The sequence below is a fragment of the Gracilinanus agilis genome, chromosome 6, assembly GCF_016433145.1.
Source record: "Gracilinanus agilis isolate LMUSP501 chromosome 6, AgileGrace, whole genome shotgun sequence".
Classification (NCBI taxonomy): Eukaryota; Metazoa; Chordata; class Mammalia; order Didelphimorphia; family Didelphidae; genus Gracilinanus; species Gracilinanus agilis.
The window spans coordinates 34,593,325-34,606,996 of NC_058135.1; positions in this window are offsets into that span (position 1 = coordinate 34,593,325).

Sequence of the window (13,672 nt, forward strand, 5' to 3'; positions counted from 1 at the left end):
CCCTGCTATAAAATTGGGGAATAGTAATAGCACCCCACCTACCAGGGTTGCTTTGAAGAACAAATGAGATAATATTTATAAAGCAGAAAGTACTATATAAATGTTAGCTATTTATCCTCAAGATCGTTTTTCATCCTTAGTAGTTCAACTTCATCATGATGTTGATTTTCTTGTTAGGAGTTTTAATGCAATACCTATCTTTCTCCTGCCTTCCTTTAATTCCTACCTTTCACCCTCCTCTTCTCCCCACCTTATTTCCTGGATACAAAATTCACTGACAAAACTAGATCTGCATTCATTCATTGGAAAAGAGAAATGAATAGAAATAGTTTTGCTTCTTTATGAGTCTTGTCATTATTACAGTTATTTTTACCCCACCCTCATATAGAAAACTGAATTGCATAGGTGTGTGCTGTCATATAGACTGAGAAGACTTTTCTAGAATTTTCTAACTATCGTGAGAACTGCGTTCAAAACCCAAGTTGTAGGGATGTGGCCAATTACAGTATGAACATCCTGTCTGCCATCCAGATGTGAGCTCCACAGTTTTTTCTTTTTTATAGTGGTCTTGTTTTTCTTCTGTAAGTCACTGAGTAGTGGGATATTTAAAGGTATTGTATTATGGGGTGGGGCTGAAACTAGCAACAAACTCTTGAGTTGTCTCTGTGAAGTAAAATTAAATTACTCCAACCTAATGAAATTTAAGAACATAATACTTGACAATACTGGAAGAGCCTTGATGTTAAATGACTTCTTCAATGTAGTAGTGTAACATACTAGGTTAACCTTTGGAGTTATCCTAGGTTGCTTTTTATAGTGTGAAATGTGTTCTCATGATGTGTGATACTTCAGTATGCTGGTCTCCCAATTCCAGGGAACACTGATTATTCTGTCTCTGTTCCTACTTTATCTCTATTGAGGACTGCATAATGGAATGGAGGAAATTCTTGGGCAGAGAAACGAGTTTTTTTTTTTTTTTTTTTTTTTTTTTTTTATTTTAAACCCTTAACTTCTGTGTATTGACTCATAGGTGGAAGAGTGGTAAGGGTAGGCAATGGGGGTCAAGTGACTTGCCCAGGGTCACACAGCTGGGAAGTGTCTGAGGCCGGATTTGAACCTAGGACCTCCCGTCTCTAGGCCTGGCTCTCAATCCACTGAGCTACCCAGCTGCCCCCTAGAAACAAGTTTTCACTAAAGTTATCCACTTCTACATGTGATAAATTTTCATAATATTGCTTCCTAAAATCTTGTTCTTGGGTAGGTTAGATCAAAAGGAAAAAATTTCAGGAAAATACTATAAAGCTTCCATCACCACCAAAAATCTAAATAAAGAAAAATTCTAATTGATTTATCAAAAAATGTTCAGACATAAGACATTTATCCTTTTGTGTGATATCCTACACAAATAAAACATTTTACTTACAGCTCTAAAATTGTTATGTGATTATATATAGCTATAGTAACTCAAAATTTCCTAATATTAAATTGCAGTTTATTCCTACATCTTTTATTGCTGAGAAACAAATACTTCCTTTCACCAGGAAGACCATAGATTCTGACCTTGTTCTCCAGGCCAGATTTTGTTCTTTCCATATGGCAGTGTCTAGACAAAAAAGAAAGAAAAGAAAGGGGAAGGGGTGGGGGAGGATTGTGGCATAGTTGGTTGAATGGTTGATATAATCGGTTTGTTGATTTTTACCATCTGTGTGCCCCAGTTTTGATTCATTGAATTCCTACTGTGTATAATACCCAGTGTTTGGTAGTATGGAGGATACAAAGAAGAATATGGGTGCCAACTCTTATAAAGCTTAGCTAATCTAGTGATTGCCAATTGTTTGATTATTTATTCCAAATTACCAAGTTGTGATGATGCTACAACTGATTTGATTGCAGCTGCAATGGGTGATGAAAAGAAATCTTGATTTGAAGGCAAAGACCCTGGTTTCAAATCCTAGCTTAGCTACTTTTTACTCCTTAAATCCCCGTCCCTTTGTGGAGTGAGCTTGATGCTTCTTCCTTTCAGAAATTCTTTTCTTCCTTCGACCTCAAACTTATTTTTACGTACTTGCATTGTTAAGTCCTGTTGGTACACATGTCATCTTTCATTACTGACGCAGCTATCTCATCCCCAATCCCAATTAGATTATAAACTGCAGGAGAGATGATGACTTAGAAGCAAGCATACTTCTCTCTCTCTCTCTCTCTCTCTCTCTCTCTCTCTCTCTCTCTCTCTCTCTCTCTCTCTCTCTGTCTCCCCTCCCTCCCTCTCTCTCTCTTGACAGGACCATTAGTTTGAGATCAGGAAAATACAGTAGATGTACATAATTGCATAGATTTTAGCAAATCATATGACAGAGAGATCTCATGATTTCTTAGTGGCTCAGGTGAAATTACAACAGATATAGCTGAATGACTGGGAGCCCAAAGAACATTCTTGTTTAGTTGGTCAGCCATGTCCCTTTGTAACCCGTGGACCATAGCATGCTAGCCACTTCTGTCCTCCACTATCTGGAAGTCTTTCCAAGTTCATATTCATTGTTTTCGTGACACTATCTATCCATCTCATTCCATGCAGTCCACTTTTCCTTTTGCCTTCAATTGTTCATAACATGGAGGTATTTTCCAATGAGTCCTATCTTCTCATTATATGGCCACAAAGAGTAGTCATTATAAGGAACTGTTGTTAGCTTGAGAAAAAATGGAGTTCTCCCAAGGATCTGTGCTTGGACTTATTCTACTCTATTATATCATTGTCTTTAATGAAGGCATAGATGACCCGTTTGTCAAATATACAGGTGATATAAAGCTGAGAGAGATAACTAGCAAATTAGTTGATGGAATCTGAATCCAAAAAGATCCTTAGAAGGTCCTATATAAATACTTATTCCTTCCCTTTCCACTTATTGTTTGGAGGGGGAAGTGGTGTATGAATGTGTTTGTATTAAATTATTTCAGGAATGATTTAATTCCTTTTGACCCCATTTGGGCTTTTCTTGGGAAAGACAATGGAGTATTTTGCCACTTCTTCTCCAACTAATTTTACTGATGAGGAAACTGAGGCAAATGTGGTTAAGTGACTTGCCCAGGGTCACACAGGCCAGTAAATATCTGAGGCCAGATTTTAACAGTCTTCCTGATTTCAGGTCCTGAGTCATCTAGTTGCCCAGCTATTGCTCTTGGGTATCTAGTTAATTGCTTGTTGCCTTTTCAATTGAGCCTGATTAGCTGTTATATAATTCATTTTCTTGATTGTTTTGGAAGAAGACATTTAATTTCAGCTTAGAAATAAGTTGTCTCTGACCATAAGCTGTTCTTTAACAGATAACCAATAAACCCCCAATTTCTAGCTTATCCAAAAGTACTGTGAGATTTTTACTTTTTTGGTTTTTTTATTCAAAATTAACAAAAAACTCCCTGCTAAACAATGCTCCCAGTATCCCATTCAGACCTGTCTGACATTCTATCAGGCCTGATTGGGATAAAGTCCTGAAACAATCTGAGCTGAGATGAAATGTGAAAAAGAAAAGGTATCCTTCCAAGTAGATAATCAGGAGAGAGGTCAAGGGTTATGTAATCCAATCTATAGCATTGGAAGCCTGATCTAGATTGGAAGGCAAGTTCTTCCAACCAGAACTAACATTTGGCTTTGAGCTTTTCTGTTTTCTATGTTAAAGAAAGAAACTTGGCATTTAACATTCAAATCCAAGGGCAAGAGAGCATTTTATGCAGGCATGAATAATTGATTGTTATGTTAAAAGTGCATGGAGGAAAGTTTATTAAACTAGAAAAGGGGCTATTGCATTGCCTTGATTTGGTGTGTTCTGGTGTCTTTCCTATGAGATTAATTTCCATTGTCTTTTATATGTTTCATACATACACAATTAATGTGCATGTTGGCTCCTTCATTAGAATGTAGGCTTCCAGAGGGCAGGAATCCTTTGCATTCCCAGTATTTAGCTCTGTGTCAGGCACTTAAAAAGTGTTTGTTGATTGTTGACTGATTCAAAGGAAAGAAAGGGCTATTTTCACATGATTAAATGCTGGAGATTCCCCTAATCTTTGTAATTTTGTGTTTTGAATACATTAAGAGTCTTTTTTTTTAAAAAAACTCTTACCTTCCATTTTAGAATCAATCCTGTGTGTTGGTTCCAAGGCAGAAGAGTGGTAAGGGCCAGGCAATGGGGGCTAAGTGACTTTCCCAGTATCACACTGCTAGGAAGTATTTGAGGACAGATTTGAACTCAGGACCTCCCATCTCTAGACCTGTATAATGGTTAAATTGGGATTTTTTAAAAACATTTATTAATATTTGTTTTTAACATAGTTACATGATTCATGCTCCTGCTTTCCCCTTCACCCCCCGCGCCCCCCCCACCCCCCATAGCCAATGCACATTTCCACTGGTTTTATCATGTGTCCTTGTTCAGGGCCTATTTCCATATTGTTGATAGTTGTATTGGTGTGGTGGTTTCGAGTCTACATCCCCAATCATGTCTGCCTCAACCCATGTTAAGCAGTTGTTTTTCTTCTATGTTTCCTCTCCTGCAGTCCTTCCTCTGAATGTGGGTAGCGTTTTTTACCATACATCCCTCAGAACTGTCCTGGATCATTGCATTGCTGCTGGTGCAGAAGTCCATTACATTCGATTTTACCATAATATATCAGTCTCTGTGTACAGTGTTCTTCTGGCTCTGCTCCTCTCACTCTGCATCAGTTCCTGGAGGTCTTTCCAGTTCACCTGGAACTCCTCCAGTTTATTATTCCTTTGAGCACAATAGTATTCCATCACCAGTATATACCACAGTTTGTTCAGCCATTCCCCAATTGAAGGACATACCCTCCTTTGCCAGTTTTTTGCCACCACAAAAAGCGCAGCTATAAATATTTTCGTACAAGTCTATTTATCTATGATCTCTTTGGGGTACAAACCCAACAATGGTATAGCTGGATCAAAGGGCAGGCATTCTTTTATAGCCCTTTGAGCATAGTTCCAAATTGCCATCCAGAATGGTTGTATCATTTCACAACTCCACCAGCAATGCATTAATGTCCCAATTTTGCCACATCCCCTCCAGCATTCATTACTCTTCCCTTCTTTCATTTTAGCCAATCTGCTAGGTGTGAGGTGATTCCTCAGAGTTGTTTTGATTTACATTTCTCTAATTATTAGAGATTTAGAACACTTTCTCATGTGCTTATTGATACTTTTGATTTCTTTACCTGAAAATTACCTATTCATGTCTCTTGCCCATTTATCAATTGGGGAATGGCTTGATTTTTTTTAAACAATTGATTTAACTCCTTTTATATTTGAGTAATTAGACCCCTGTCAGAGTTTTTTGTTATAAAGATTTTTCCCCAGTTTGTTGTTTCCCTTCTGATTTTGACTACATTGTTTTTGTTTGTACAAGAGCTTTTTAGTTGAATATAATCAAAACCATTTAATTTACATTTTGTAATTTTCTCTAACTCTTGCTTGGTTTTAAAATCTTTCCTTTCCCAGAGATCTGACAAGTATACTATTCTGTGTTCACTTAACTTATTTATAGTTTCCCTCTTTATATTCAAGTCATTCGCCCATTCTGAATTTATCTTGGTGTAGGGTGTGAGGTGTTGATCTAAACCTAATCTCTCCCATATTGTTTTCCAAATTTCCCAGCAGTTTTTGTCAAATAGTGGATTCATGTCCCAAAAGTTGGGCTCTTTGGGTTTATCATACACTGTCTTGCTGATGTCATTTACCCCACGTCTATTCCACTGATCCTCCCTTCTGTCTCTTAGCCATATTGTGTTTTTTTTTTGTTTTTGTTTTTGTTTTTGTTTTTTTTTTAAACCCTTGTACTTCTGTGTATTGTCTCATAGGTGGAAGATTGGTAAGGGTGGGCAATGGGGGTCAAGTGACTTGCCCAGGGTCACACAGCTGGGAAGTGGCTGAGGCCGGGTTTGAACCTAGGACCTCCTGTCTCTAGGCCTGACTCTCACTCCACTGAGCTACCCAGCTGCCCCCAGCCATATTGTTTTGATGACTGCTGCTTTATAGTACAGTTTAATATCTGGTACTGCTAGGCCCCCTTCCTTCACATTTTTTTTCATTATTTCCCTTGACATTCTTGATCTTTTGTTCTTCCAAATGAAATTTGTTATAGTTTTTTCTAATTCAGTAAAGAAGTTTTTTGGTAGTTTGATAGGTATGGCGCTAAATAGGTAAATTAATTTGGGTAGAATGGTCATTTTTATTATGTTAGCTCATCCTACCCATGAGCAATCAATGGCTTTCCAATTATTTAGATTCAGTTTTATTTGTTTGGAAAGTGTTTTGTAGTTGTTTTCGTATAATTCTTGTTTTTGTTTTGGTAGATAGATTCCCAAGTATTTTATATTGTCTAGGGTGATTTTAAATGGTGTTTCTCTTTTTACCTCTTGCTGATCTAATGTGTTGGATATGTATAGAAATGCTGATGATTTATGTGCATTTATTTTGTATCCTGCAACTTTGCTAAAGTTGTTGATTATTTCTACAAGCTTCTTAGTTGATTCTCTAGGATTTTTTAAGTAGACCATCATATCATCTACAAAGAGTAATAGCTTAGTCTCCTCATTGCCTATTTTGATACCTTCAATTTCTTTTTCTTCTCTAATTTCTATTGCTAGTGTTTCTAGTACAATGTTAAATAATAGAGGAGATAATGGGCATCCTTGTTTCACTCCTGATCTTATTGGGAAGGCTTCTAATTTATCCCCATTGCATATGATGCTTGTTGATGGTTTTAGGTATATACTGTTTATTATTTTTAGGAAAGGTCCTTCTATTCCTATACTTTCCTAAATTGGGATTTTGACTAAATAAAAGAGTTATAAAAGGTGGTTGCCAATTATTATCCCTTAAGTCAGGAAAATTATTAGCAGCTTTTAACAATTTTGTTTAATTGGGATATTAGTAAAAGGAGGGAAGCAGTGAACCCAACAAGAAAGTCCTCAACTCCAAGGAACTCCAAGCCAAAAGTCAAAGTCCTGAAGCCAAAAACTCCAGTCAAAAGGCCCAAAGCTCCAAGTTGAAGTTGAAGTCCAAAAGCCCAAGGAACCATCCTTAAAAGAAGAAGTCCAAAGGAGAAAAACCCAAGGAGCAGAGACTCCAAAGGAGAAGCCTCAAGGAGAAGTCCCTTGGACAGGAAGTTCAGGACTTTTTATAGTCCTTTTTCCATGTCATTTCCTGTCCCTTCCCCACTTTATAGGAACCAATCACAATCTTTCAATTTGCCTAGCACTGCCCAGGGTTGGTGCAGTGGCATCTGGAGTTGTCACTCATTCTAGCAAGTGACTTGTGAACTCTCATACTTAGTGACTGGTAAGGTACTAAGTAGGGGTACTTAAATTTTCACTTGATTAAAAGTCACTGATTGATAGAGTTTTATTCACTCTTCATAACTGACTCTATCCACTGAGCCACCTAGTTGCTCCCAAAATAGTCTTTAAATGTCTAAAATAGTTTTCTCATGGAATGATCAGGCATAATACACAAATAACATTGTCATTAGGATGGTGGCTTTATGTTCTATGTAATTATATCTATTGTTTTTCTTACTTTTTCATATAGTGTCTTTTATTTTCCACTTGCATACAGCTTTCACATATTTCCACATATATCAAGCAATTTTTTTTCCAAAATTTTTATTTAATTAATTAATTTATATTATTTTTCCCATGGTTACAAGATTCACGTTTTTTCCCTCCCCACTCCATCCCCCTTCTGTAGCCGATGCACAATTCCACTGGTTTTTACACATATCAAGCAATTCTAAAAGGAATTCATATATGGTCCTTAGCTTGTGAGATTCCTCTAGCCCATCCTTCAATTGGTGAATTCCTCCTAGAAATTCCATTTTGAGGAAGTACCCAGGCCAACCTTACTCCTTCCTGCCTTCCTATTTTCCTCCCTCCCTTCCTTCTTCCCTCACTTTCTTCCTTCCTCCCTCTCTCCATTCCTTTCTTTTTTCTTGGCTTACTCCTGAGCAGCTCCTCCCTTCAGCTCTATCTTATGTATTGTTTCCTTCCATTAGAATTTAAGCTCTTTGAGGACCCAAACTAACTTTCTCAATTGTATCCTCAGTTTATCACAGTGCCTAGCATATAGTAGCTAGGTGGCATAGTGGATAGAAGGTGGGCCTAGAGTCAGGAAGACTCCTTTTCCTGAGTTCTAATTTAGCCTAAGACATTTACTGGCTGTGTGACCCTGAGCTACTCTCCTAGTTTTGTTCACCTGTTTCTCATCTAAAATGAACTGGAGAAGGAAATGGCAAATCACTCCTATATCTTTGCCAAGAAAACCCTAAATGGAATCATGAAGAATCAGACCCGACTGAAAATGAGCAACAAGGGCACATAGTAAGTACTTAGCAAATGCTTTTTGGTTTGCCCACAAAATAGCCACTATCCTTTAAAACCCACCATTTTGTCACATCTGAGCTTAGACTCATCAGGATCCCTTACACTTGTATCTGCCAAGAAGAAATAGCCTATGTAGGATCTAGAAAATAATATTTTACTTTATATGAAACATTCTATTTCATAGTGACAACTTTTTCCCTTTATTTTCTCTGACTTCTTTTAGTCAGGTAATGACTATAGCAATTTCCTTAACTTGCATTTGAACTGGCAGGTTGGATCTCCAGAATGCAGCTGACTATTGCTAGTTCTATTAAGGAAACTCTAAGGAGTATCTCCTGAGAATCCTTTGGCATGCTCCCTATTATTGACAAGTGAATTGAACTCTCAGCTTTCACAAAATAAATTTACTGAGAAGCTACAGCAGGAACAATTGGTACAAGACATTCCCTCCAAACTAGGGTATATGCTGCCTTTACACATGCAAGGTCTTTGGGGGGTGTGCACTCAAATTTAAAAGTACAAAAGTTGTAAGACACCAAGGGTCTGTCTGTGACTTTCTTGAGGCCATAGCTTGTACTTGTCTCTCTCATAAAGGGTCAATCCCTGAAGCTGACATTGTCCTGAGGTAGCTGTTTTTCCAGATCTGTCCATAGGTACTTCCTCTCTCATTGATTGCTAGAAGGACCTCCAGTGGGAGTTTTAGATCTGTTGACCTCATAAGGTTACTTGGCACTTCCCCTTTTAATATTCATTCACCTAATATCAGGAAAGAACAAACACAAAAGGAACAAAGGTACTTTGTGCCCATGGAGACATGGAAACTAGGTGAGATATAAGGTAGTTACTCTGTTCTCACCTGGCAATTTAGTCTTCTTCATTTGAAATTACCTAGAGAAAGAGAATGAAAGATAGACAGGTTGTTACTTTTTGGTATTCACACTTAGTGCTAACTCACTGCTAACTCATTCTTCCAGTTGTTCATCCCAGGTAGGAGACTTTCATCATCACAAAGTACCAACCCCCTGAACTGATCATGACTAGAAACTGGGTTCCCAAAATTTCCACTTGGTTACTTGGATTGAAACCAGAAAGAGGATATCTAAAAATACTTTTAGGACTGAGGCCTCTTTAACCAGTCCCCTCTCCCATTATATCAGTGTTTGGAGGAATAGCTAATAGAATCTATGATAGGAAGATACCGTAAGCAGGATAGGACTCTTGACTATGATAAAAAACTTTCTCTGGCTTTCACTGTTAGACAGAAATTTTCCATGGACAGAATTCAGCACAGGAAAGATACATGTGGGAAAAGAAAAAGGAGGCAGATCCAAAAATAAAACTTCTCTCATTTTTGTTTTAAAGGAACTTAATAATGTACTTATTAATCACTGTTGGAATTTTAAGACCTGAGAAGAAATTTTGGTTTTGTCTGTTAGCAACTAGAACTTAAGTCAGAGTGGGGTGAGGGGTGTGTTACTCTTACCTCGTGTCTTAGAATCAATACTTTGTATTGGTTGCAAGTCAGCAAAATGGTGAGGGGTAGGCCATTGGGGTTGGGTGACTTGCCTAGGGTCACACAGATAGGAAGTGTCTGAGATCACGTTTGAACCCAGGACCTCCCATCTCTAGGCCTGGCTCTTAATCCACTAAACCACCTAGCTGCCCCTCAGTGCCTTATTTTTAAACTAGAATCCTCAGGTCTCTGACTAGCCAACCTCCATAAATCACCATTATACCCTAGCTTCTCTGCATCAACCAACCTAGCTAAACTAGGCATCCACATGAGATATGAGGCACCTTTCTCTCTGTTTAGAGTCATCTTCATTATAAAATTTCTTTCCTATTAAGGACTTACTTGATGAAGTTCTTCCTTGAATTAAAAGAGAAAGTCAATTGAACAGAAATTCATTTGATATCTCCTTTGCATTTGAAAATTTAGGCCCATTTTCAGTAGAACTTCAATGGAAAATTTTACAAAAAAAGGCCTATTTAACAAAGACCTTCATTGCTGACTATGTTCAAGGTACCATAGATATAAAGGTAGTGGATATTGAAAGGTGAATCTTAAAAAGGAAGTCTACTTCCACTACTGATTACTTAGGGAGGAAAGTTCTTGTCCTAGGAATGGGGCCATGGGAAAGCATTTGGAAAGAAACTCTTTGGGAAATGGCTTCTTGCATGTCTCTGTGGACGTGGCAGTGTATTAGGGCTCTCCAGCTGCTGGAAAGAATTATTTCCCTTGGGAAGCCTCCAGGACTAATCTTTCCCAGCTTGTGTTATTTGCCTAAGCTAGATGTTACCCCCTACCCCCACCCCCATTTTACTGTTCTGTAAGACTAACTCTGTCCCAAATCAAAACTAAGTTACTTTTTCTAGCTCTTACCCCCGGAAGAAACTGCAGTCTGCACTGTGAAGAAGCTATCTTTGAATTTTTGCTGATGTTTTTCTCTCCAACCCTATCCCACATCTTCTCTACCAATTAAAAAAACTGATACTTGATCCAAATCAATTCTCATTTCCTCCATGAAATCCTCTACTGACAATCCAGCCCACAGTGAGATCTCTTTCCATAGAACTTATAGCTCTTATTTTTGAGACTACTCATTTAATAATTGATCATAGTTGGCTTGTTCAGATCCATTTTGGGTACCTTAAACAAGGTATAAAGATGGCATCTTTTTTGAATTTAAAATTCTGGTCTCCCTTTGGAGCAGAACTTTTAATTAAAAGTCATACCTACAAGTAACCCTCATTGTATTCCTTGTGAGTACTGCATGGCACCTAGCAGTGTTTTTAAAAAATTAATTAATTTGTTTGTTACATTAAAATACCTGGTTAACTCCCTTCCCACATCAGAGAAGGCATCATTTGACAAAAAAAAAATATATATATATATATATATATATATATATATATGTATATATATGTTAAATTATGTCTTATTTCTATTTATCAATTCTTTCTTAGGAGATGGATATATGCAAGTCATTCTTCAAACAATATTTCTGTTGCTGTTTATAATGTTCTCTTAGTTATGTTCATTACACTCTTTATAATTTCATGTGTTCCCATGTTTTACCAAAATTAACCTGTTTGTCATTTCTTATAGCAGTAGTATTCCATCACAATTATATGCCACATCTTGTTTAGCCATTCCCCAATTGAGAGGCATCCCTTCAAATTCTAGCTCCTTGCCACTACAAAAAGAGCTGCTATCAATATTTTATAGCATATGGGTTCTTTTGCTTTTTTCCTGGTCACCTTAAGAAATGAATCTAATTGCTTGACTTTGATGTCCAGTAGAATTTTGGGTGGATGTCTTATGTCCCCACTAAGATGTAAACCTCTTAAGAAAGAGACCATATGTTATACTGTGAATCGAGTAGATTATTTGCTTAGTAAGTATATGAATGACTTTGTTGGTGGAATTACACTTTGATTATTGCTCCCCACTCCATTTTTTGTGGGCATTTTGCTCACTAGTGGTACATTTGGCATAAATTGGGAATTACTTTGATGTTAACTTCCAAAGGCCCCATTTGTACTGAGTCATTTTGCATCCTCTTCTACCCCAATCATGTAAATGGGGTAGGGAGGTGGTGATATTTTTAGTCCAGTTTCCAAATATAATTTTCTGACATTTAGACTCATCATATCCATTTAATTTATTATTAATCTGAACTTGATGTACAAAGAACAAAAAATATTTTAAAAACCACAGTTCTCATTACAAACAACTTAGTTTTTTGTCACTTTAAAAAAGTATATATTAAATTAAGTACATTAGTGTGAAAACCTATTCTGCTTATTTGTTTCCCACTAAACTTCTTTTTATCTTGTTCATTTTCACAAATGCTTCATTGATTCTCTCTAATTTCACATCACTATCACACTCCACAAATCTTCCTTCCTCCCTTATAAAAGACAGTATAGTCTTGTAAAATGAATCCATTTTTTTGACCATAATGGAAAATGAATGTCTCATTCTGTACCTCTAGACCCTCACCTTTCTTTCAAGAGGTGGGTAGTATGCTACCTCATTAGTTACTCTATAGTTAGATCATTTTCTTTTTTTTACAATGTAGTCATTATTTGAGTTATTCTCTTGACTGTTCCTTTCACTCTGCATCAGTTCATGCAAGTCTTCTCAGGTTTCTTTGAATCTGTCTCTTTTATCATTGCTTATATATATATTTCAATACATTAATACATTTTGTTAAGCCATCCCTCCATTAATGGATAACCCCCCTCCCTTTAAATTCTTGCCTTTTAGTATAACAAAAAAGGCTATCAATATTTTGGTACATCTTGATCCTTTCTCTCTGCTTTTTCTCTTTGATGTACATGCTCAATAGAGGTATTACTGGGACAATTAGTGTATGTGCATTAGTGACTTTTGGGGTATAATTCCAAATCAATTTCTAAAATGGTCAGGTCCATCCTTAATTTTTACAATAGTGTTACTGTGCTCGTTCTTCCATGTTCACTCCAATATTTGTAATTTTCCTTTTTTTTTTTTTTTTTTTGTTATATCTGCTCATTTAATGAGTAGGAGTGAAACTTCAGCATCCCTTTAATTTGTATTTCCTGGGGTCGAGCCGAGATGGCAGAGTAGTAGCAGCAAAAATCTGAAACTACTTTGAATATTCTTCCAAATCTTTAAAAGGTGCCTCAAAAAGACAGGAGTCAAGGCCGGATGAGCAAGGGAACTCTCCCACTGAACACAATATGAAAGGTGAGCAGAAAGTGGATTTCCATGATAAAAGGGGGAACTGGAAGCAAAACTGCACAAGGAAAAGTGCAGACCAACTGCCCCCCCCTCACCTAGTGGGCGAGACACAGAACCAAGACCTAGGCAACTTCAGGATTCTGGGATACAGGCTACACCAACAAAAGAGCACCACAGACCCATTCCTGGAAGTCCCAGGCCCTGGCAATGACATTCAGAGCTCCATAGCACTGAGCACTCTTAGCAAAACCCTGCAAGTCAGAAGCTAAGACAGAAATGGCCAGCAACTTACAGATTTCCCAGTCCATGGATAGGAAATGAACAAACAGCAGCAAAACAAAACAAAACAAAACAACTCTCAACCTTCAAAAATTTCTGTGGGGAAAAAGAGCAAAAAATTGAAGCAATAGGAGATGGTGAGAAACAAGCAAATACATGCAAAATCTCTCCCAAAAAATGAGAATTGGTTGCAAGTTTTTTTTTTAAACATTTATTAATATACGTTTTTAACATGGTTACCTGATTCATGCTCCTCTTATCCCCTTCACCCCACCCCCC